The sequence below is a fragment of the Somniosus microcephalus genome, chromosome 23, assembly GCF_052327205.1.
Source record: "Somniosus microcephalus isolate GS21.2 chromosome 23, FLI_Smic_1.0, whole genome shotgun sequence".
NCBI lineage: Eukaryota > Metazoa > Chordata > Chondrichthyes > Squaliformes > Somniosidae > Somniosus > Somniosus microcephalus.
This window is the reverse complement of record NC_141009.1, coordinates 43,716,465-43,743,002: the sequence shown is the minus strand read 5'-3', so window position 1 is coordinate 43,743,002 and position 26,538 is coordinate 43,716,465.

Below are 26,538 nucleotides of genomic sequence, written 5' to 3'. Positions count from 1 at the left end.
GTCTCCCCCAGCAGGACGGAAGACACGGTGCAGAGGAGCAGAACGCTGAATAGAGAAAGTCAGCAGCAAACCCCCTTTCATTTCCTTGAGACCCCCAGAATCAGAGCCCCTAGTCAAGGCAACCCTGGCACAGGTCCCAGTGCCTACGACCTTGCCAAATACCTTGCACGCACCCAGCTGGTGACTACAGGGTTAACCAAGTTCAATGACAGGCCGGAGAATTATCGGGCTTGGAAGTCCTGCTTCCACGATGCCATATCGGGCTTAGGCCTGTCGGCAGGAGAAGAGCTCGGCCTACTTATCAAATGGCTCGGCCCAGAGTCCGCCGGACAGGCATGCAGGATAAAAGCAGCAATGTGGGACATCTGCCAACGGGCTTGAAGATGGCTTGGGCGAGGCTAGAAGAAAGCTACGGCTCGCCCGAAGCCATTGAAAGGGCTCTCTTTGACAGGTTGGAGAACTTTCTGAGGTTGACGAGTAAGGAACCCCAGAAGCTCCGTGACCTTGGAGATCTGCTGTCGGAACTCGAAGCCGCAAAGCAGGAAGGCTACCTACCCAGTCTAGCGTACTTAGACACTTCCAGAGGGGTAAGTCCCATCATTGAGAAGCTTCCATCTAACCTGCAGGAGAAGTGGATAACGTTTGGATCAGAGTTCAAGCTAAAGCACAACGTGGCCTTCCCACCATTCTCTGCGTTCGCCAAATTCATCCGTAAAGAAGCCAAAGCCAGGAACAACCCCAGCTTCAACCTTTTCTCCTCCTTCTCCTCCCACCCAGCACTTGCCAGAAGAGACAAGTTTGACAGACATGGAAAGACACCAATATCTGTCCACAAAATGCAAGTGTCTTCAACTGAGAACACAAAGGTGCAGAAGAAACCTGAGGATATGAGCAAACAATGCCCAATCCACAACAAGCCCCATCCTTTAAAGAAGTGCAGAAGCTTCAGGGAGATGTCCCTGGAAGATCAGAAACAATACCTTAAAGAGAACTCTATATGTTTCAAGAGCTGCTCTTCCCTGAGCCATCTCGCCAAGAACTGCAAGGTAGATGCAAAATGCACAGAATGTGAAAGTGATCGGCACATTTCAGCACTCCACCCAGGCCCAGCTCCTTGGAAGTCAGAGTTGCCTCCTCCCGCCTCAGAGCACGGCGGGGAGAGAGAGGGAGCTGCCGGTCTGGAGATTACATCCAGGTGCACCGAGGTGTGTGGAGAAGGAGTGAGCGCAAGAGCATGCTCCAAGATATGCCTCGTTAATGTGTACCCTGTAGGACGTCGCACACTAGAGAAGAAGCCAAATATGATTGCACACTTCCTAGAATTTGTCAAGAAAATGCTTGTCAACGATCATGCAGAGCTAGCTCCTCCACTCCAGGAAGGCCAAGAGTGTTGGTACCTCCCTTCCTTCGGAGTCTATCACCCCAAAAAGCCGGAACAGATCCGCGTGGTGTTTGACTCCAATGCATCATATCAGGGAGTCTCTCTCAATGACGTACTCCTCAGAGGGCCCGATCTTAGCAACAGCCTCTTGGGAGTACTCATGAGATTCAGGAAAGAGCCCATCGCCATCACTGCCAATATCCAGCACATGTTTCATTGCTTTGTGGTGAGAGAAGACCACAGAGACTTCCTCTGCTTCCTGTGGTATCGGGACAACGACCCCAATAGAGACATTGTGGACTACAGAATGCGTGTCCATGTCTTCGGGAATAGCCCGTCCCCTGCTGTCGCCATATGCGGACAGAGGAGGGCTGCCAAGGAAGACGACGACTTTGGCAGTGATGTGAGAGGGTTCATCGAATGAGAGTTCTATGTCGACAATGCACTGAAGTCATTCCCGACCGAAGCAGAGACCATCAGTACCCTTGGACGAGCCCAGGAACTACTTGCACTATCCAACCTCAGGCTGCACAAGATAGCCTCTAACAGACCAGCAGTGATGGAGGCATTCCCCCCTGAAGATCGTGCCAAGGATGTCAAGGACCTAGACCTCTTCACTGATGACCTCCCCTTACAGCGTAGCCTAGGAGTGTCTTGGAACATAGCAACAGACACGTTCACGTTCCAAGTTTTAGATGCCAAGAAACCCATCACACGTAGAGGAGTGCTCTCTACAGTCAACAGCCTATACGACCCTCTCGGCTTCTTAGCCCCTGTCACCATACAAGGCAGGCTGCTCCTCAGGGAACTCTCCACACGCGCTGAAGAGTGGGATTCACCTCTCCCTGAAGAGATAGAAGCAGAGTGGGACAGATGGAGAGACTCACTCCAAGACTTACAGGAGATCCGAATACCTCTCTGCTATATGTCTTTCTCTCCCTTAAATGTCCAATTCAAAGAGCTTTGTGTCTTTGCAGATGCATCCGCTAAGGCCATTGCAAGTGTGGCTTATCTGAAGGTCACCACTCAAGATGGACAAAGCAAAATCGGCTTCGTCTTTGATAGAGGCAAGTTGGCGCCCCAGCCAGACCTCACCATACCCAGATTGGAACTGTGCGTAGCAGAACGCAACCTACCCCCTCACAGCAGTCTACGGAAGCTGCTTCCTATCATCGACACCGACGGACCGACTCCGAGGTGGTTCTTCTTTTGTCGCCAGAGGACTCCAGTGACAAGTAGAGTTCGGACTATGTGGAGTCATTAACGACCCCAGATGGGGAGTGTTCTGGACTTATGGACATTACGGATATTTTACATGCAGATAGCAACCTCTGGTGGTGGTTATTGTGTTAGCAGTGTTTGTATGTAGCAGAGTTCCTTTGACCTTTCTACCTTTCTTCCTGTTTGACCCAGGAAGTAGAATTCCAGAAAGAACCTAGCAGAGCAATGGAGAATCTGCCATGAGGGATTCTCAATCCAATGTAATCTGATCTCATGTGTTAGGCCAGACACAATATCTGTGAGTATCTTTGTCTGTTAGCATGATAGTAACTTTGTCAGGGTAGTATTTTGATAACACTATGGCCTAGAAATTCAGTTGCGTGCGCCAGCCGTTAGCGCCTTAGGAGGAGTAGATCTCGAGCGCTAGGCGCTTAGCGCCCGGGCGCAGCGCGATCTGCGCCTCGCCCCAACTTCAGTAGACATTTAACGCCGGCGCAAGGTCTTTGCGCGCGCCCTGCTGCGCGCGCAGATTATGACGTCATTTCCTCGTGCAACGCCCTTTGTGCGCCCCAAACCGGAACTTCAGTCGCGCCGGCCCATTGTGCGCCGGGCGGCCCTAACGACTGTGGAGTGGAACGGTGCACAGCCGAAGCGGGCCGCGGGGAGCGCAAATTAAAGGGCACTTACCCTGCACTATAAAGGGCAGGCATTTTGCAGCAATCACTCTTGTGCAACGGATTTTTTGAAAAAAACCAAGGAAGGGAGCTTACTGCTTTGGGCCAACACTAGGACAGGTATTTTTGGCTTCAGGCCAGAGCTTTGCAATTCACCTTCACTGATACCTCATTGTTTGCCAACATATTATGGGGGCTGCATGGGGTGCCAATGCTGAGTTTCAGGATTATGTCGGAAGGGCTCGCAGATGCTGTGTTAGAGGGGCAGCCCTGGCTAGACGCAGAGGGGGCAACAGGCGTCGGCAACGTGGGCCTTACCCACTCAGGCAATACCGCCAGCAGGTCTCGTATCTCAACATGACTGGCGCACAATGTGTTAGGAGGCTGCGATTCAGAAGGGAGGTGGTTGCAGCGATCTGCCATCTGCTTCACAGAGATCTGCGTCCACAGCTGAGTTGCAGGACGTCTCTGTCGGTAGAAGTGAAGGTGACAGTGGCTCTGAACTTCTATGCCACCGGCTCCTTCCAATCAGCTGCTGGGGACATTGCTAACATATCCCAGTTCGCCATGCATTGCTGCATCCACCAGGTCACCAATGCCCTTTTCAGAAGGAGATGCCAATTCATCTCCTTCCCCATGACCCTGGAGAGGCAGCAGCAGCGTGCAGTGGGATTTGCAAGAATCGCGGACTTCCCCATGGTGCAGGGCGACATTGACTGCACGCATGTGGCTTTGCGGGCACCTCTGGACCATCCCGAGGATTACCGCAACCGGAAGGGCTACCATTCCCTCAACGTACAGCTGGTGTGTGACCACAGGCAGCGCATCCTAGCTGTCAATGCCCGCTTTCCAGGCAGCAGCCACGATGCCTTTATCCTGCGACAGACTACTGTGGCTGACATCTTCCAGGCACAGCCTCACCCAAGAGGATGGCTTATCGGGGACAAAGGCTATCCTTTGTGTACCTGGCTCATGACCCCGCTCCGCGCGCCCAGGACCCCTGCTGAAGAGGCATACAATGAGAGCCATCAAGCGACTAGGAACATCATAGAACAAACAATTGGCGTCCTCAAGCAACAGTTCCGCTGCCTGGATCGTTCCGGCGGATCTCTGCAGTATTCGCCGGAGCGAGTCTCCCAGTTCGTGGTCGTTTGCTGCATGCTGCACAACCTGGCTATCCGCAGGACTCAGGCACTGCCACCTCACGCTGGAGCACCACTTCAGGAGGAGGAGAAGGAGGAGCATGAGGAGGAGGAGGAGGAGGAGGAGGAGTACCAGGCCAGGAGGGAGGCACAAGATCCAAGGGCCGCCCGTCGGCGGCTTATTGAACGTCACTTCTAGGCCCCCTGTCAGGGAATGGCTTGTGCCAATGAAAGAACATGAATGCAGCCGCTCCGCAAGCCCTCAGCCGCTTAAGGCAACAAACACTTCAAAGATCAAACATGGACAATATGAATAAATAAAATGCTTTATTGAACAAACTCAGGGCCCTTCCCACATGAAACCCAAAAACAGACAACACCCCCCAAAAAACAGTCACACACATGACTCACTCCCACAACCTGGGGAGGAATAACAAAACATTTAAACAAAAATGGCCTTCATCCTCGGCCTTAACAAAACAACCATCCACAGAAACAAAACAACCATCCCCAGAAACAAAACAACCATCCCAATATAAACAAACATTTGTCCACACCCTCTACTTTGTGGCCCACGAGGGCGATTCCTTGTCCAGCCTTTGGCGGCCCCTGGCCGCCCTGCTGCTCCTCCTCAAACCGTGCCCAGTGGCTGCTGCAAGGCTGGGGGAAGGCTCCTGAGGGGCACATGTCGTCACGGCAGATGCCCTTGGGGGTCGGCCTAGACAAGGTCTGGGCCTCGAGGGGCCGGCTGGTGAATGCTGCAGCTGTGGCTGGCCAGCATCAGTCAGACCAGCATCTCGTGGCAGCTCCACTGGGGGAGTGACAGTGGCGGCTGGAGGAATGGGGGCAAGCTGGCGTATGGCAGGCAGCCGCTGGTCAAGTGACACACTGGCACTCGCCCGGGCCCGCACTGCAGCATGCGCTGCAATGTGCCGAACGACAGACCGCTGTGCTGCTACAGCGCGGCGGGTGCCCTGGCGATGCCTGGCTGACGCAGCGAGTGTGGCAGCAGTGAGTGCCCGTGCTGCTCTGGTCTGTGACCGCATCAGACCAGCCAGTGACTGCACGGCACCACTGGATCACCTGCCCACTCGCTGCGTGAGCTGCCCCGAATTCCACCCAACTCGCTGCCTGTGCTGCCACGAATTCAGCATGACTCGCGTCCTGTGCTGCCCCGAATAGCTCCAAACTCCTGGCCTGTGAGGCCCCAAACTCGGCCACACTATGAGCCAGGGACTCGATGGCCTCAGGCATCCGTGCCACAACCCCCATGAGCTCGGTGTGCCGGCGCTCCGAGTCCACGGACATTTGATCGAGGAGGCGCAGCTCCTCGGAGTTGACCGTCGCCGGACTGGAGGCCGGACTCTCCCTCTGGGGAGAAGGCCGCCGAGCTGGCCGACCCTTCCCGCGTTGCTGGATGCCACTGGGCCCAGCAACTACACCCCTCTGGGAAGAAGGCCGCTGAGCAACCGCACACCCCCTGCGTTGCTGCACGCCACTGGTCCCAGGAGCGACACTCCCCTCCGACACTTCCCCCAGGCTCTCCTCCAGGGAAGATGTGTCCCCTACATTGGCATCCCCTGGCGCGGGTGAGTGTTCCCCTGATGGGCCGCCTTCCTCTTCCTCTTCCTCCTCCTCCTCCTCCTCCTCTTCCGAGGGGCTGTCACTGGCAGCTTCAGGGACCTCCTCCTCACCATCTGAAAGCAGGAAGGGACAAGAGTAGCTTTAGATTGAGGAGAGGGCATCAGCGAGGGAGGCATGAGTGGTGGCATTCAGCGCATTGGTCGGACAGTGGCAAAGGATGTAGATCTGATGCGCAAGTGGGACGAAAGAGGTCCAAAAGGTGATGTCCTTACCATTGGTGCCCAGAACAGGGTCAGCATCTCCACTGGCAATGGGCCCAATCACCCGGGCTCCCATGAGGTGACCCACGCGCTCTTCCAGGTCAGTGAGCCGCTGGATCTGGGGACCGCCTCCCCGGGTCTCAGTCCAGCTCTTCTGATTGTGGGCCAGCTTGGCCTGCAAGAGAAAGGACGGCCTCTAAGTACAGTGTGTAGCCCTGATCTGGTGTGCACTGCCTCCCATGGTCGAATAGCTTGGCCAGTGTGGAGCCCTGATCTGGTGTGCACTGCCTCCCATGGTCGAATACCTTGGCCAGTGTGGAAAGTGCAGAATGTGCAATTGATGTTAATGCTAGCCCCATAGCTGCTGGATGAGGGCTGGCCATTAGGGCTTTCAGGTCCCTTTGCCCATAATGTGAGGTGCACATGCAAGGATGAGGAGGACACTGGAAAGGGTACTCACCCTGACAATCCTGGTGAGGTCATTGAACTTTTTTCTGCATTGGACAGAGTTCCTGGGGACCTCGCTGTTGGCTATCACCCTGATGGTGACCTCCCTCCAGGCTTTCCTGTAGACGCTGGTCGCAGGCTTCTTCCCACTGTCCGGGAACAGGACTTTGCGTCTCCTCTCCAAATCCCCAACCAGCAGCTTCAAATCATGGCCAGAGAAGCGCTGTGCTCGTTCACGGGCCTTCTGCATCTTTCCCGGCGCTATTTCTGTTCAGCAGCAGTGTTTAGGCCTAGCTGGAGGGCTGCAGTGTCCAGGGCGTGGCAGCAGACGGACTCGACCCTTCCCCCTTTAAGAGCTGGCCGGCGCCAGGGTGTCTGCTGTCAATCAAGAAATGACCGCACCTGCGCTGTGCCCGGCCTCGGCGGTTTAGCTCAGCACCACCGGCTTTGCGCCTAAAGATAGTTGTGGAACGCCAGTTCTAGCGCACGAGCAAACTCTTAGGGCGAAGCTACTGAATATCAGCGAAGTGGCCTCGACTTTGCGCCGGGCGCAAACTTTAGCGGCTGCCCGACTTTTCTGCCCCAAAAGTGGCTATACTGAATTTCTAGGCCTATGTTTATAAAAGGTTAATATTTGATATTTACAGAAGTACAGTCCAAATGTTAGTTAGTTATACAATTAGTCTATTCTACTGTTGTAAATATGTTTATATCTTATGTAATATCGAATGTATAGTACTCAGTTTATGTACAAAATATACTTTGTCTTTGTTTACAGTTTCACAAATTTGTTCAAGTAAAGCTTCAAAACAGCAAAACGGCTTCACGAGGAATTATTTGAATGAGTGTTTAACTTGCTGGATAACTAGATAGGAGCATGTCTAGCGAGGCCAGTACAAATAAGATAACTTATATATGAAAATCACAGGCTAGAGATGCACAATTGCTCAGTAAAAGAAATCAGTATTTGTAGGGAAATGGTGTTAGGGAAATTGATGGGATTGAAGGCTGATAAATCCCAAGGGCCTGATAATCTACATCCTAGGGTACTTAAGGAAGTGGCCCTAGAAATAGTAGATGTATTGCTGATCATCTTCCAACATTCAATTAAATCTGGAACAGTACCCATGGATTGGAGGGTAGCTAATGTTACCCCACTATTCAAAAAAGGTGGTAGAGAGAAAACCGGGAATTACAGACCGGTATGCCTGACATTGGTAGTGGGGAAAATGCTAGAGTCCATTATAAAAGATGTAATAGCAGAGCACTTGGAAAACAGTGACAGGATCAGACAAAGTCAACATGCATTTACAAAAGGTAAATCGTGCTTGACTAATCTACTGGAATTTTTTGAGGATGTAACTAATAAAATAGATAAGGGAGAACCAGTGGATGTGGTGTATTTGGACTTTCAGAAGGCTTTCGATAAGGTCACACATAAGAGATTAGCATGTAAAGTTAAGGCACATGGGATTGGGGGCAAGGTATTGACTTGGATATAGAACTGGTTGGCAGATAGAAAGCAAAGAGTTGGAATAAACGGGTCTTTTTCCGAGTGGCAGGCAGTGACTAGTGGGGTACCGCAGGGATCGGTCCTTGGACCCCAGCTATTCACAATATATATTAATGATCTGGACAAGGGAACTAGATGTAATATCTGCAAATTTGCAGACGACACAAAGCTGGGTGGGCGTGTGTGCTGTGAGGAGGATGCCGAGAAACTCCAGGATGATCTGGACAGGTTGGATGATTGGGCAGAAGCATGGCAGATGCAATATAACGTGGATAAATGTGAGGTTATCCACTTTGGTGGCAAAAACAGGAAGGCAGATTATTATCTGAATGGCAATAGATTGGGAGAAGGGGAAGTGCAATGAGACCTGGGTGCCCTTGTGCACCAGTCGCTGAAGGTAAGCATACAGGTGCAGCAGGCGGCTAAGAAGGCAAATGGTATGTTGGCCTTCATAGCGAGAGTGTTTGAGTACAGGAACAAGGATATCTTGCTGCAGTTGTACAGGGCCTTGGTGAGACCACATCTTGAGTATTGTGTGCAGTTTTGGTCGCCTTATCTGAGGAAGGATATTCTTGCCATGGAAGGAGTTCAGCGAAGATTCACCAGGCTGATACCTGGGATGGCAGGAATGACGTTTGAGGAGAGATTGGGTCGATTGGGCTTGTACTCACTGGAGTTTAGAAGAATGAGAGGGGATCTCATTGAAACTTATAACATTCTGGCAGGACTGGACAGATTAGATGCAGGGAGGATGTTCCCGATGGTCGGGGAATCCAGAACCAGGGGTCACAGTCTAAGGATAAGGGGTAGGCCTTTTAGGACAGAAATGAGGAGGAATTTCTTCACCCAGAGAGTGGTGAACCTGTGGAATTCTCTACCACAGAGGGCAGTAGAGGCCAATTCATTAAATATATTCAAGAAGTAGTTGGATATATTTCCTAAGGCTAAAGATATCAAGGGGTATGGGGAGAAAGCAGGGATCGGGTACTGAACTTGGATGATCAGCCATGATCGCACTGAATGGCGGAGCAGGCTCGAGGGGCCGAATGGCCTACTCCTGCTCCTATCTTCTATGTTTCTATGTTTCTATGTTTCTATGCTCAATATGTGCTGAATGGGAAAATCTGCACTAAAGTACCACCAGTGAGTGAACTGTCTTGTTTTTATTTTAGTGGGAATTCTAGTGTTATAAACACTTTTATATCCTTAATTTCCAAAGAAACATCTCAAATCTGTTGACCAGTCTGAGTGACGCATATTAGAAGAATTCAGTCGTTCTGGTGTCAATCACCTCACACAGCCATGCTGACCACCAAATCAATGAAGCACCGACAGCTAGCCCTGTCAGTCGCTCGTTTACTCGCTAACTTCTCAGGTCTTTGCTAACAAATGGGTCACACATAGGTCCTGACTCTTAACAAGCTATCTGCAGGCCTGTGATTTTGATGACTTGTCTTCTATCCCTAGTAAAGAACCTGTTATTTGTATAAGCCTTCATGCTTTAATTAGCATTAATTCCTTTCCTTTCCTAGCATCAGTTTGACTACTGACTCCATTTTGAGGGCACATTTAAGGCAATTCTTAGGGCATTTCTTAGTGCATCGTTCACTCGGTTGCATCTGTGTGCTTACCTTTGTCACATTTCACCTGGGCACACGTCACGTCCAATTGCTTGAGAACCACTGCTAAATGTGCAAAGTAACTCGGTAAAAAGAGGTCACAGAGCTTTCTGCAGGACGAGACAAGTTACCTTAGAGTCTGGCCTGCAAAAGTGTGGAGTTTCATTGTTCTTAAGAAGCACTTTGTGGCACCTTGCTGCTTAGGTGTAGTTCTGTTCAATTCGCTTTGCTTGCCACGTTGGTTGCAGAAAACCAGGCTCTGAGATGTCTCCATTCGTCACTGGAAGTGGTAATTATATTTTGGGTGAACAAATGTTTCAAATAACTGAACAGATATGACCAGCAATGAGGAAGATCCACTGAAAACTGGCTTAAAAGTTGCTTACAACTATTTCTCTCCTTTGTTTAAAAAAACAATGCAACCTCTTTACCTCTTTACCAGGCACCGTGGTGTGGGGACATCGGTTTGGGTGAAGCCTTCTTCCAGCTCGCTGTCAATGAAGCTCCTTTGCCATCCACTTGGGTAAGCTGATATGGCTTTTGTCCACTTCCCTGTGGTGAGGTGCCAAGGCTCTGGTGGCTCCTTCTGAAGATCCAGTCAAGACCAAGAACTTGGTTTTGTGTGGAGTTCCCGCCTCCTGCCACTTTGCGACATTGTGAGTTGGTGCATCAAGATGGAGCAGCACTGTACAGCCTGGACCTTTTAACTTCATGATGGGTTTTGGGGACATGAAAATTATATGGAAAAGTGTGAAGTATTTGAATAAATATGAAAAAGGACATGTTGCAGATTTTAAAAATAGCCATTAAAATTACGTTTGTCAGACACAATCCATCTTTCACAGCAGATGGCTGAATGCTCAGAGCGATCAGCAGCAAACTGTCGTTTGGCAGCTTTTTCTCAAATGATGGAAAGCACAATCACTGCATCGGAAGGAAGCAGTGATATTTAACTGGTGTAAGCCTTTATTTCTGAATTTAAAAGATGGCAGATGAAAGGATTTAGGTTCAGTTCAAAACCTGGCATTTTCAATTACTGGATAAAAGTACTAAGGGGGCTGGACCCCAATGACATTCAGTGCTGCAGGCAGTTACTGTGACAGGGCGATAATGTCTCAGTACCTCACTATTAATGCCACAACTTTTACAGACTAGATTTTATATAGTGCACAGCACGACTTGCATAATGATGATTTGTTTGTTGAGTTATTGCTTAATGATGTGGATTATCTACAGATGTAACGGCATTTCCCATTGTCCTCTCAGTAATCGTTCAAGCTATTAATGATTCACCATATGGGTTGAGGAGGCATCGGGACCTGATTTGTACTCATTCACTCTTGCTTGTTTAGTTGAGAGTTACAGTTACTTTGATGACTGCTTGAAGATGGATGAATAAATGGCACCCTCTTCAGGCAAAAATTAGGTTTTGCAAATATGATTTGAATTGTGTAGTTTAAATGTAAAACTTCAAAGCTCCAGGAGGCGAGACTTGATAAAAGCTGAGTTAGATGATGAAAAATCAAAAGAATTTAAAGTGTAAATGTGAGTTTATCCAAATTATGTGTGTGTGTTATGTGTGTTGTGTGTATGGGTTTGTTTGTTGTGGGGGGAAAGCGCTCACAGAAACCTGGGGCAAAACAATTTTCCTCTACCTCTACTCAGAATAACCTTTCCTTCTATCCCTCCCTCTTTGCTCACTCTCCACACTATACCTCCTTTGCTAATAAGCTGTAGGTAGGAATAACAATTTTGCTATAAAGGTTTAACTTTACTTGGTTCACATTCAATGGAACAACATTCAGTTGTGCTGAATGTTAATCACACTGGCCTGGTAATGAAAGCACAAAATGTACGTTTTTAAAATAAAGTGAAGTACATATAGTCCCACCCCCAACGACGTCTGGCTAACCCACGCTATTTTCTGTTGATTGACCTTTTTAAGCCTGCCCTGCGGGCTTAGCTGGCCAATTAAGGGAAAGCCAGTGACAGAGGACGTCAGCGTATGACGTTTCATCTGTCAAAAAATTTTGCCAGATGAATTGTCAGTATTTGACAGCTTTGAGAAGCTGTCAAACACTGACAATCTCTGTTCTAAGGTGAGCCCTTGAACTGAAGACTCAGCAAACATCTCTCGTTAGCTGAAATCAGATGGCTGCTACGTCGGAAAAAGCAGCAGCCATTCTGTCATCTCTGCCGTTGAGATGAGGCACCTCCGGATCCCCAAGGGTTGAAGCCTGCAGGAAGAAGCAAAGGTAAGTAAACTTTTTCTAACACTTTGCACTCAACTCTACACTTGCACCTATCACTCACCTCCACAGTGCACTTTTCGATCCCTCTCATTCCCGCAGACTGTAGAATGCGCAAAATTAATATTGTATTATAAGGGTCCTCTGGCAGAAGAGGCCGTGTTTTTTTAAAAGACTGTTTTAAAAGAAGCCCAGAAAAGGGACACTTAAATTGGCTGCCAGACCCCGTGACCGACTTATGGGGACACTTTAAAATGGTTCCTGCAGTCCCCAGACAGCCTTTGTGGATTCAACCCACAGTAAGTTCTGGAAGCCGTTTCTGAGAAAACAAAATCAGACTTTAACACATACATAAAGATTGGATGCAGATCCAGTCAGATCGGCCTGTAGATAAAGGCCATCTAAATGTTTACCCAGACAAAGGGGAACAGTTCCATATTCATAAAGGATGCATCAAGGACCCGTTAAAGACATCAAGAAGACATTAAAACATTACCAGGTCATTCCAGACCAGAGATGGCCATCACCGGCCATCCCGAAAGCAGTTTAAATATAATAACTACCCCGCTGTGCTATAAGCCCACCAAAAGTTAAACAAAGACTAACCTTGATTTAGGCAAGAGATAAGGCCTTGATTGAGAAGTATAATTGGAGACACCCGGGGTAGCGTTCGGGAGTCATCGTAACGATCAGAAAGCCATCAGAGCCATCACAGAGCACCATCGTGGCCATTGTGGTGATTGAAGAAGAAGAAGACGGTTCGAGTTGACATCCCGCCCTGGGGTAACCATCGGGAGATCGTCGACAAACCCCGAGCCGTTTGATGAGACAAAACTACAGAAGAAACCTATATGAAAGCCGGCTAGAGGCTTCCAACCGTGGTCAAGCAGATGGTCCCTTCCCCCACATCAACATCCAGGCCTGCTGAGATCCAGCCTGTCCATGACATTCACCTCGAGGAAGAGAAGGTGTGTCACAGTTCGCAGCCCGCAGCGCTGACCACGAGGAGACAGGACGCCTGAAAGGATCAAAACGCAGACCTGTTTCAAAGCCTTGCAATTCCTAGTTGGATTGGTGAGCATCTTTCTGGCCCTTCATAATCGGATCTAGATAGGTTAAAGGGGGTGGTCATTTTGGGTATAATTAACATGAGTTGTTGTCCCTCGATGTTCCGTGTGTTTCCCCATTTCATGATGACTTTTGTAAAGTATAATATGCCTGTATCTATTTTAGCTAGTACTGTATTGTTATGATTTGTTTTTCCCTCCCATGTACCCTCTCATTTGCTTGCATTTGATTTGTTTTTCCATATGCAATAAAATTTCATTTTGTTTCATTAAACTTGGTCTATAAGAGTATTCTCTGCATTGTAGTTCCTGCACCTAAGTCCAGTGTCTAGAACCTAAGGGGCGAGTGGGTCGAACCACTCAAGGTTTTACTGTGCAAAAGAGAGAGAGAGGCCTCTGGCGAGAGAAACCTCTGCAATCTCGGAGAGAAAACCCCTTAAAGACAATGGCGACCGTGGCAGGACACTGGCAGCAGGATTGCTATGTATTAGACCCTGGTTTGAATGGTCGAAATGCAATGGATGAGAGGATAGCAGATTATGTCTTTGGTAAGGTAAATCTCACTAAGCAGTGGATTTCCGATCTCTTACTGGGTGGGCGTCCGGTAGACGCAGCCATCAGGTGGACAGAGAGCAAAGAGCATAAGAAGTCAGTGGAAAAGGCAGTGTGGCTGATGTGCTACAAGAAACAAGTCCAGATTTTGGACAGAGTCGTTGCAGCACAGGCAGCCAAGATCACTACCCAGGCAGCAGAGATAGAGGAAACGGCCATTGGTGGGGAAAAACTCATCACAGCGCTTCACGCGCTGAATCAGGAATGCCAAGTTGTAGCCAGCCAACATCAGGCTAGAATAGAGTACCTGGAATGCCAGGTTACTGAGGCAAAGATCAATGAAGCGAGAATACGGGAGAAAAACGCCCACCTCGCACAACAGCTAAGAGCGCAGGAGGAGAGAGTAGTGGAAGTCAAGGCAGCTTAAAAGCTGTCCCTTGAACACAGGTTCGAGAGCGCAGACCATGGCCCCTGCCAAAAGACCATAGAGGACCTAAGAATGGCCCTGGTTAAGGCAAAATGCATGGTATGCCTCGTAAGCCCAAAAGCAAGTCAAATTGACTTTTTGCAGGAATCCAAACATCCGATTCCTTGCAGAGTAGTTGTGACACCAGCCACTAAACCCTCAGCCCCGCCGAGCTATAGTGAGGCTTGGCCTGAAAAGGAGGTGGTGGAAGAAAGGGTAGCCGAGGTGGTACAGGAGGAGGAACAGCCCCTGGTAGCACAGCCGGAGCCGGCCCCAATGTGTCCGACTCGGCACCAGAGGTTTGGTCCCAACGCCGCAAATGGCGATGCCGGACCTCACGTGAACCAGATCATGGTGCCCTATGCTGCCCTACAACTGAGATCCATGGTGAGCCACCTCCCAAGACTCACAATAAAGGGAGATCCATCAGTTCATTTCAGGGAGTTAGAGGAGACAGCCGCCATCAATGATTGTGACAATCTTGAACAGGCAAAGATGCTGCTCTTCTCCCTGGATAGCACAATCCTTCAGTGCCTCTCAGATGAGAGTAAGAGGGGAAGAAAAGGGTATACGGATCTCAGGGATGAGGTCTTGGAAGTTATGGGAGTAGACGACGGTAATCCGTTCCAACGGGTGGAAGGGACTGTGCAGCAAACTGGAGAACTCCCATGGGTTTTCGCAGGAATGCTGTGGCCAGTGTATCGACGCAGTTGCCCGGGCATACCTGAACGGGTTGCAATGAATGCCGAACAATGGGTTCATTGGCTCCGTTGCTTGGTTGCCAACAGCTTGCCACAGATACAGGCCCTAGCCAAATCTTGGTTTGACCCCCAAGGTCCCGGTGTCACGGAGGAAACGGTGCTCCGCCAGCTCACCGTGGCATACAAGAATTGTAGAGGTCAGGAGACACCTCCCTCTAAGGGAAAAGTGCATGAGGCAAAACCCGCAGCCCCAAGCAAGAAGGAGTGGCGTCAGGAGGAGAACCGCCCTGCCCAAGCCAAGCTCAATTGCTACGGGTATGGGAAGGATGGACATTGGCACAAGGACTGTAAAAATCCGTGGAAGTATAATAAGGGAAAATCTCCCGCAGCCCAAGCCCAAGCCCAGACCGTCACCCCAGCACGAGTCCAGGTTCAAGCCACAATCCCTGCCCTAGAAAGAGGAACCGGTGCCACTATGGATCCCACTGCGATCGAATCAATTTTAGAGACAATGCGGTCTCTGATGATCTCGCAAGGGAAGTTAGCAGCAACCACTGGTCTTATTGTCCCCGCAGCCCCGATCGCTGAACCCCAATGACTAGATCCAGCGCAGCCTGTCAACCTGTGTCCTCTAGAAAGACATGCACAGGAAGAGACCTCCTGTAAAATGGAGGAATACCTGCGGTGCCAGGTTGCGGAGGCTAAGTTAGTTGAGCAGGCTTTAAGGGGGGAGAACGCTAGGTTAACAGTGAGGGCTGGCAGTTTAGAGGGTCAGCTAAGGGCTTGTAAATGGTTTCACATCAACCAGTGCAAACTGTTTAAGCCGGGTGCAAGAAAGCCAGCAACTGAGGCCAGGTCTAAGGGTGAAAATCCTCAGCCTGAGGCGTGCAATAAGTCACAGACCACACAGGCTGGAACTGCAGCCTGCCTGGAGGGAGAAGCTGTCCCGCCCACCTGGGAGGTTTCCCCACTGGCCTGGGACTCAGACGAGGGGGAGCCCGAACAGCAAGGCCTCACCCTCGACACGATTCTGGAGGAGGTGGAGTCGGAGGACGGAGATCCCGCCCTCGACTCAAGCTCAGGGGAGGTAGAAATTGGGGGCGGAGATCCTCCACCTGTAGGGACAGGTGAGAAGGAGTCATCTGCCACAGACCCAAATCCCAAAGAGGCGGAGTCTGAGGGAAGGGAGCCGAAGCCGGCAGCCGTGGAGGTGCCACGGGCTGTGAGGGCTAAAGTCCCAACCGAAGGTCCGCTCGCTAAGGGAGCCGCGCCCAAAGTACCTCTTCACAGGTCGGCTCGAATGCCTGAGCCGGTAAAACCTTGGCCCGATTCCCCCGATTTCAGTAAACGCAGACTTGGGAAACCCCTGGCAAAACGCAGTCCCCAATTGACAGCAAAAGGCTGCGGGGAACACAAGCCACAGGTCAGTTCAGCCCCGCCACAAGGAGCGGCAAGCTGCAGTACAATCAGGGATTAGGTAAGCCGCCCGGGGACGGGCGGCACTGTACATAAGTTAGTTAAGTTTAATTAAGTTTAAGGTGTGTAAATATTAAAGTGATTAGTGTTATAAGTAGTTTTGGAATCTGCCCAGTATGTGTGTTGTTTTGGATTGAGGTCGAAAGACCCGATCATGCCTTCACCTAAGCCAGAATCTCTCGGGAGCCTGGCTATATCATTTAATTTTGTTACAGGAACCAAAAAGATGACGAGAGGAATTCTCGTTGTGTTTGCGGTGATCGGGTGTAGCTGGGCCTATCGGGGCCGCACCAAGGACTCCACGATTTACGGGTGCTCTGGTGACACAGCCCCCATCGCGACCGATGGGTCGGGCGCGCAGGGCGTTGAGGAAACAGCCACCTATTTCCATGAAGGGAGGTGGCCAGGATGGCTGGGGTCGAACTCTACGGAATACTCCAACCAGTCCGGGTTTGCGTACCGAGAGTCTTCTTTGGTGTGCCCCCGAGTGAGGGTCATCACACCCAGAGTCAGCGTCACCGTCGGGAAGAAGATTTGCCTGGTTTGTAACGGACATGTTCCTTTGGACCAATGGTGGTGGCTGCGCAAGTTGAGCAAAACCATGAAGAACTCCACGGTCGAGTGGGAGAGACTGGGTAACAATACCCATCAGACTATTACGGGGACTCAGGGGGGTTGAGTGTCTGTTGGGACAAATGGTGGGAACCAGATGAGGGGATCTACATCTGTATGTGGGGTTCAGAACGCGCCTGCCCCACAGGCATCTCCATCTTTTTCCAAAGGCAGTGGCAGGATGCTGGGAAAGGAATGAGGTGGGACGTCAGCACACGGGCGTGCGGAGTCCCATACTCCCAGATCCCAGTAGACGCCACTGAGCTCATCTCCCGCCCCCGCAAGCCCCTGCCCACGATTCCGGTAGCCAAAGCCCGCGAGGAAACATAGAAACATAGAAGATAGGAGCAGGAGTAGGCCATTTGGCCCTTCGAGCCTGCTCCGCCATTCAACGAGATCATGGCTGATCATCTAAACCCGAGCACCCGGTCCCTACACCGACAGTTATCCCACCCAAGCCCTATCCCCGTAACCCCGTAACCCCACGTATTTAATCCCCCCTAACACTAAGGGTCAATTTTTATCATGGCCAATCAACCTAACACGCACATCTTTGGACCGTGGGAGGAAACCGGAGCACCCGGAGGAAACCCACGCAAACACGGGGAGAATGTGCAAACTCCACACAGACAGCCACCCGAGGCCGGATTTGAACCCAGGTCCCTGGCGCTGTGAGGCAACAGTGCTAACCACTATGCCACCGTGCTAACCACTATGCCCCACCACTACCAAGGGACCCAGGAATGATTGGCATTAGTACCCACAGGTCAGGTGCTGTACCAAGGGGTGCACTATGCGGTGGCCTCTGTGATTATAAACCTCACCGAGGTGCGATTGCCAGAGTGGTGCCCCAAGAAAACGGAGCAATTTTACCAGGTCCTGTTAACAAACATGTTCAGGCATTTTTATGAATTCGACTTTGCTGATGTAGACAGAGCCGAATTGTACACCACACCACATGAGGTCTTGGACAGTGTAGGGATACAAAGAAGGGGTACAGTAAATGATATTTTTACAGCTTTTAACACATGGACTTCCGTCATCAACACTCTGGATGGCGTGGAGCTGCAGGCCCAGATTAATGGTTTGAAAACACAGTTACGAAAGATACTGACTGATGAGAACAAGGTAGTGGGTTCTGAGTTACATGAGGACCAGGTCATGACACTACACTTAAAAGAAATTATTGCTGAGCTGGAGAAACACGCCAAAACGGTAAATGCTCTCATCAGAGAGGATCGGAATGCGTCCGATCAGGCTGCGCAGAACAATGCTTGCGTGCTGTATGGGGCGTGGTTACTGGGCGAGGGCCACAGTAATCTGGAGGATTTAAAACAAGGTTTAGTCCCCTCCTGGGTCAGCAACAAGCACCTCACAGCCCTCCACCCTTTTGAGAATGCATTAAGTCTGTGCCAGCTCAGACTAGCTTCAGAAGCCTACCCAGTCCCAGTGGACTGTGGACGGTCTAATCACACCATTATGGGTATAATGGTAAGAATGCCGGTGATGGGAAAGACAGCTAAACCCGCCCCGGTATACAGGGTGGAGAACATTGGAGTCATTCAGGGGGGTGCACACATTCGCTATACAGCGGTCCCACCGTACGTCATTCGATGGGAGCATGCAATGACGGGTACCGACGTCTCGGGGTGCCAGGGCCGGGGAGCACAGATCATCCTGTGTCCCCGGCACTTGAATGCCTATTCGAAACCACAGTGCGGGTTCAGAACTGCTGGCGCGAAGCCTATAAATTGCACCATGGAGGCAATGGCACAAGGCCATGTGCCCCCGCAGATGGCATATATAGGAGGTGGGACATACTGTGTCACCACTGCAGCGCCCCACTACCAACATGGACAGCACGGTTGGTGTCCGGTTAGTGACAGCAGTTTCTGCTTCAAGCCCAGGGCAGAAGTTCAAGTGACCCAAGAGCGAATTGACCCCATTCCTGAACCTTCCACTGTTCACATCACTGTTAAAGAGAATTTCACCGATCTGCAATGATTCATTGCACATTTTGGATATATCATTCCCCCTCTCCCTGAACACGTCACCAAGATATTAAAAGCCGTTGCCGTTTCACAGAAACATTTTTACACACTGGAGCAGAAGACTTTAGAGATAGGGGCAAACATATTGGATATAGTAACCCCACCGTGGTGGGACTTGTCCACTAATATAGAAGTCCCTTCTTGGATTAGGATAGCCTCTCACATCCTTGTAGTGTGTCAGGTTTTTATTATGGTTTATTTACTGTTTGTACACTGTAAAAAGGTCAGACTTTCGCAGAAGTATGAGAACAGAGGAGAATGGAGAGAGCATTATGTGCAGGTAGAGGAAGAGACACCCGTTTAGATTTTTTTTTTTGCTGCTCTGTATAAAGTTAAAGTTTCTCTCCCTCCTTTTTGTTTAATGTTTGGCCATGTGTAATTTTTGTGTGTGTATGTTATTTTTATTATTGAAACTCGTTAAGCGAGTTGTTGTTAATAAATGATAATTTGTATGGACCAGGTGGTGTAGGGGTATTAGGCCCCCCTCCATGCCTGGAAATGAGTGTGTCAGATTTTAAATCCAATGTATTGCCATCGATAGATGCTCAATGAACACTGTAGGTTTTCTGAAATGGGAAATACATGTGGCGTGGGGTCATGGATAGGTAATTACAGGGGATGGTTTAATTATGAAAAGTCAGAAAATTTTGCTCACCCAGAATTATGATACTTCAAGCAAGTTATAGTATCATCAGGGGGGACTGTAGAATTCGCAAAATTAATATTATATTATAAGGATCCTCTGGCAGAAGAGGCCGTGATTTTTTAAAAGACTGTTTTAAAAGAAGCCCAGAAAAGGGACACATAAAATGGCCGCCAGACCCCGTGACCGACTTATGGGGACACTTTAAAATGGTTCCTGCAGTCCCCAGACAGCCTTTGTGGATTCAACCCACATTAAGTTCTGGAAGCCGTTTCTGAGAAAACGAAACCAGACTTTAACACATACATAAAGATTGGATGCAGATCCAGTCAGATCGGCCTGTAGATAAAGGCCATCTAAATGTTTACCCAGACAAAGGGGAACAGTTCCATATTCATAAAGGATGCATCAAGGACCCGTTAAAGACATCAAGAAGACATTAAAACATTACCAGGTCATTCCAGACCAGAGATGGCCATCACCGGCCATCCCGAAAGCAGTTTAAATATAATAACTACCCCGCTGTGCTATAAGCCTGCCAAAAGTTAAACAAAGGCTAACCTTGATTTAGGCGGGAGATAAGGCCTCGATTGAGAAGTATAATTGGAGACACCTGGGGTAGCGATCGGGAGCCATCGTAGCGATCAGAAAGCCATCAGAGCCATCACAGAGCGCCATCGTGGCCATCATGGCGATTGAAGAAGAAGAAGACGGTTCGAGTCGACATCCCACCCCGGGGTAACCATCAGGAGATCGTCGACAAACCCCGGGCCGTTTGATGAGACAAAACTACAGAAGAAACCTATATGAAAGCCGGCTAGAGGCTTCCAACCGTGGTCAAGCAGATGGTCACTTCCCCCGCATTGACATCCAGGCCCGCTGGTATCCAACCTGTCCGTGACCTTCACCTCGAGGAAGAGAAGGCGTGCCGCAGCTCGCAGCCCGCAGCGCTGACCACGAGGCGACAGGATGCCTGAAAGGATCAAAACGCAGACCTGTTTCAAAACCTTGCAATTCCTAGTTGGATTGGTGAGCATGTTTCTGGCCCTTCATAATCGGATCTAGATAGGTTAAAGGGGGTGGTCATTTTGGGTATAATTAACATGAGTTGTTGTCCCTCGATGTTCCGTGTGTTTCCCCATTTCATGATGACTTTTGTAAAGTATAATATGCCTGTATCTATTTTAGCTAGTACTGTACTGTTATGATTTGTTTTTCCCTCCCATGTATCCTCTCATTTGCTTACATTTGATTTGTTTTTCCATATGCAATAAAATTTCATTTTGTTTCATTAAACTTGGTCTATAAGAGTATTCTCTGCATTGTAGTTCCTGCACCTAAGTCCAGTGTCTAGAACCAAAGGGTCGAGTGGGTCGAACCACGCAAGGTTTTACTGTGCAAAAGGGAGAGAGAGGCCTCTGGCGAGAGAAACCTCTGCGATCTCGGAGAGAAAACCCCTTACAAGACCCACTGCTCACCTCGCTGACCCTGGTGAGGTTCGCAGCCGTCGGGAAGCCCACACTTGTGTGGGTAAAATGGGGATAATCCTCTTAACTGCCTGTTAACTACCTGTTACCAGGCAGTTAAGTAGCTGTAATCCCCTTCCTGCCTCGAGGAGACGGGTCCCTGCGCGAGTCGGGGACCCACCTCCCAGGAAGATGGCATGGAGGCAGGGTTGGTACCCGCTCCCAGTTTCTGCCATTTTCCCGGCAGTCCCGCCTCCATATCCGCCTCCCAGGGCTGGCAAAACTCCCCCCATAATACGTGTTCTATAAAAGTGGACATGACACGTGGGTCTCACAGCAGTTGCCCATCATTTGTACAGGAGAGCTACACTACCTCTGGGGGGAGATGTATGACATATTGCTTGCTGTACTGATGTGAAATAAATTAATCCAGGCTCCTCCATCAGCAATGCAGCTTGTTCTACTCTCAGATGCCTGCTCTTTACAGGATAGAAATACAGGAGATGACACTGAGACATGAAGGATTCATATAGCACCAATGTCACAGAATTGTCTTGTTTGCAGGTAACAAGGGATTCACAGGAGATAAACAAAATCTACCTATTGGACACCCGCTGAGTAAATTACCAAAGTTTCCATATCTCTTCACAGCAAACACAAAAAAGTGGAGGCGCTTCAGCTTTCCCTAGTGTAATACACGGCAGATAATAGATTTCTGGCAGTGAGCTTTAAGACAGTAATTCACTTGAACAGTTATGTTGGTACCATGAACCTGAAGAGTGAAGCTTGAACAGCTTCTGAACATGAATAGAACAGTGAGATGAAATTACTGCTTTACCAGAGACCTGTTATTTATATTACAGTGCAAATCCGAATAATGCTAAAATAATTGTTCATAGCAATGGCTGCCAGGCTTCCTGAATTCATTGATATTGGTGTGACATTGGTAAAGGGTAATATAATGTAAGGTAGGTATTGTAATTTAACTTCCTTCTTTTCAATATTACTAGGGGTTATGCTGCACACGGTATAATATGATATATACAAATGAGTGGAATGCTCCTGAAATTCATCAATAAAAATAACCCAATAATAGCAGAAGATCTACCTCAAAAATTCAATATAGCTTCAGGTCCTCTGTTGCACATTATCCTTGCACATCGATAGAAACAGAAATGGAGAACCACAACAGTAAGTAACAGAAAATTCACATCCTGAAATATTGTAACAGAGCACCGAGTGAATTTAAAATGTTAATCCAATCAACTTAACTTTCACTCTCATAAGTCATAATGCCATTTGAATCCTTCAGTTCAATCATTGCTCTGTGATGCACTGATATTTATCTAATATCCTTAATGGACAACATTGGATATTTTCAAAGAGGAATAAAAACCAATGTTCCTTACAAAGCTTAGTAAAACAAAGAATTGCACCATTTTTGCTAATATAACTGTTAGCTAAGGTCCAAGTTCATTTCGTCCTAAAGACTTCCCTGTGACATCCAATGCTTTGCTCTTAGACTTTATTCTTTGCATTGAATCATAGGGGGCGATTTTGTGAATGGGGGCGTGTTGGAGGCGGGACTGCTGCTTGTCGGGTCGATGTCCCGCCTCCATTGATTTGTGGCCAACCCACGCTATTTTCCCTTGATTGACCTTGTTAAGCCCGCCCAGCGGGCTTAGCAGGCCAATCAAGGGAAAGCTGATTGCAGAGCACATCAACGTATGACGTTTCATCTGTCAAAAATTTTGACAGATGAATTGTCATCGTTTGACAGCTCCATGAAGCTGTCAAACAGTGACATTCTCTGCAGTTTGATGAAGTCTTGCGTACAAGACCTCATCCACCTTCTATCTTTTACAGAAATGAGATGGTTGTTGCATATGAGAATGCAACGGCCATCTCTCATCTGCAACACGGAGGTCCGAGAGTCTCCGTATACAAACCGACTGAAGCCTGCAGGAAGAAACAAAGGTAAGTACACTTTTAAAAACACTTTGCACTTACCTCAGATACTCACCTCTACACTCTTGCACCCATCACTTACCTTCACACCACACTTTTGCACCCTCCAACCCCCACAGACCCAGTACTCGCCTCACTGACCTGACGGGTTCTGGAGCCTTTGGGAAGCCCGCACTTGTGAGGGCAAAAAGGGGATAATCCTATTTTCTGCCTGTTAACTACCTGTTAACGGGCAGTTAATCGGCTTTAACCTCTTTCCGCCTCCAAGGAGACGGGACCCGGTGTGGGATGGCTACCCGCCTCCTAGGAAGTTGGCATGGAGGCGGGTTGGGGGCGAGTTGGGCACCCGCCCCCAAATTCTGCCATTTTCCCGGCAGTCCTGCCTCCATACCCACCTCCCCAGGGCTGACAAAATCATCCTCATAGAATCAATAAATGGTACCTGTGCCAGCTCTTTGAAAGAGTTATCCAATTAATCCCACACCCCTGCTCTTTCCCGATAGCCCTGCAAATCTTTCCACTTCAAGAATTTATCCAAGTCCCTTTTGAAAGTTATTATTGAATCTGCTTTCACCACCCTTTCAAGCAGTGCATTCCAGATCATAACAACTAGCTGCATAAAAATATCTCATGTAGCCATTGGTTCTTTTGCCAATTCCTTAAATCCATGTCCTCTGGTTACTGACCTTTCTGTCATTGGAAACAGTTTCTCCTTATTTACTCCATCAAAACACTTCATGAATTTGAACACATCTATCAAATCTCCCCTTAACCTTCTCTGCTCTAAGGAGAACAACCCCAGCTTCTCTAGTCTCTCCATGTAACTGAAGTCTTTCATCTCTGGTACCATTCTAGTGAATCTCCTCTGCACCCTCTCCAAGGCCTTGACATCCTTCCTAAAGTGTGGTGCCCAGAATTGAACACAATACTCCAGCTGGGGCCTAACCACTGATTTATAAATGTTTAGCATAACTTTCTTGCTTTTGTACTCTATGCCTGTGTTTATAAAGCCAAGAGTCCTGCATGCCTTGTTAATCCTCCCTTTAATTCCATGGGCTTCAATTTTATTAATGTCTATTATGTGGTACATTATCAAACACCTCTTGAAAATCTATATACAATATCGACTGCAATCACTATTACTTCATCAAAGACCTCAATCAAGTTGACTAAACACGATTCACCTTTAACAAATCCATGCTGGCTTTCATTTATTAACCCGTAATTTACCAAATGCCCATGAATTTTGTCCTGGATAAATGTCTATAAGTTTCCCCAACACCGACGTTAGAGTGATTGTCCTGTAGTTGCCGGGTTTATCCTTCTTCACTTTTTTGATCAGAGGTGTAACATTTGCAATCCTCCAATCCTCTGGCACCACTGCCAATTCTAAGGAGGATTGGAAGATTGTGACCAGAGCCTATGTAATTTCCACCCTTACTTCCCTCAACAACCTAGGATGCTTTCTCTCCGGACCAGGTGACTTTTCTACTTTGAGCACTGCCAACCATTTTAGTACTTCCTCTTTATCTATTTTTATCCCATCCAATTTTTCTACTACTTCCTCCTTTTCTGTGACATTGGCAGCACCCTCTTCTTTAGTGAAGACAGGTGCAAAGTACTCATTGAGCACCTCAGTTGTGCCCTTTACCTCCACAAGAATATCTAATTTTTGGTTCCTAATCAGCTGCACCCTTTGCTTTGACTACTGTTTTACTATTTATATGTTGATTAAAATCTTTTGGGTTCCCTTTTATTTTACCCACTAATTTATTCTCATACACTCTCTTTGCTCCTCTTATTTTGTTTTTCAGTTCTTTTCTGTATTTGCTTTATTCAACTTAGTTCCCTACTGAATTAAGAGCCTAACATTTATCATAAGCCTCCTTTTTCTGTTTCATTTTAATCTCTAATATCTTTAGCCATTGAGGGAGCTCTAGCTTTGGATGACTTTCCTCCCCCCCCCTCATGGAAATGTGTCTAGTCTGTACCTGAACTATCTCCTCTTTGAAAGCCTCCCATTGCTCATTAACTGTTTTATCTGCCAATCTTTGATTCCAAGCTACTTGGACTAGATCCTTTTTCAACTTGCTAAAATTAGTCCTCCTCCAGTTGAGTATTTTCACATTCCATTTTTCCTTTTCCATAACTACTTTAAACCTGATGATATTGTGATCACTGTTTCCCAAATGCTCTCCGACTGAAACATGTTACACTTGCCCTACTTCATTCCTAGAACTACATCCAGCACTGCTTCATTCTGTTTTGAGTTCTTTTTGGGTTCAATAAAGACTCATTTCTGAAAGAGAATGTTGTTTAATCTAAAGTCTTGTTCAAGACTTTCTACAGCTTTTTACAGAACACCTTATGCTGTGATGCATCTAGAATGAAACCGAAAGTAAAACTGTCAGCCTGCTTGTCTGGTCACATGACCTCTGTTGGTCAGGCACAAGTAATCAAAAACACAGACAAATATGCTGTAAGGCATAAGTAATCAAACACAGACAAATATCATCACTATTTGCTGATATCATTACAGCTCCCTTTCTTAAAACAAAAGTATTTTACTTTTAACTAACAACATTTAATGAACTTACATTATCATTATCATGATCAAGGTTTTTTACCCTTGCTTTGTGTGTTCACATGAAATATGTCAATACACTAGAACTTGAAGAAAGAATAAGATAACATTACTTCCTTCTTTAACAATAGTCCTTAAATTTGCTCAATGAGCCTCTCAGGAGGCTTCACGTGTCTTGAGGATTTTCTGATTGATTGTCCTTGAATCTGAGTTGTTGCCTCAGATGATTGGTTCTCAGCTGTGTGATCAGGTTGTTCACCAGTATCAGTCTCTTGACCTGCTGTGGCTGGTCCCATGAGAAGATCTCGACGATTTCTTCTCAGAACAGCACCCTCATCTGTCTGAATGGTGTATGATCTTGGTTGAACTTCACTCAGGACAGTTCCCTTCTGAGTCCATGTGTTTGTTTTGTCTTTCAACCTTACTTGGTCACCAGTGTGGAGTTCAGGTAGGTTTTGTGTTCCTCTGTCATAGTAGTACTTTTGCTTTTCTTTCTGTTGCTCTTTGAACTTCCTCACTTTCTCCCCCTCTTTTGTTTTCAGGAGGTTCTCCGGGATGGGTAGGTTTGACCTTAGCCGACGTCCCATCAGGAGTTGGGCTGGTGACATACCACACTCGAGCGGCGTTGTGCGGTATACAAGCATGCTTTGGTAGAAGTCAGTTCCGCTGTCTTTTGCCTTGTACATCAGTCTTTTCACTGTCTGGACCGATTTTTCCACTAGTCCATTGGACTGTGGATAGTGAGGACTTGACGTTGTGTGGACAAAGTCCCACTCTTTGGCAAAGTGTCGGAAATTTGCATTGTAAAACTGGGGTCCGTTGTCTGTGAAGACCTTGCTTGCCACGCCATGTCTGGAGAATA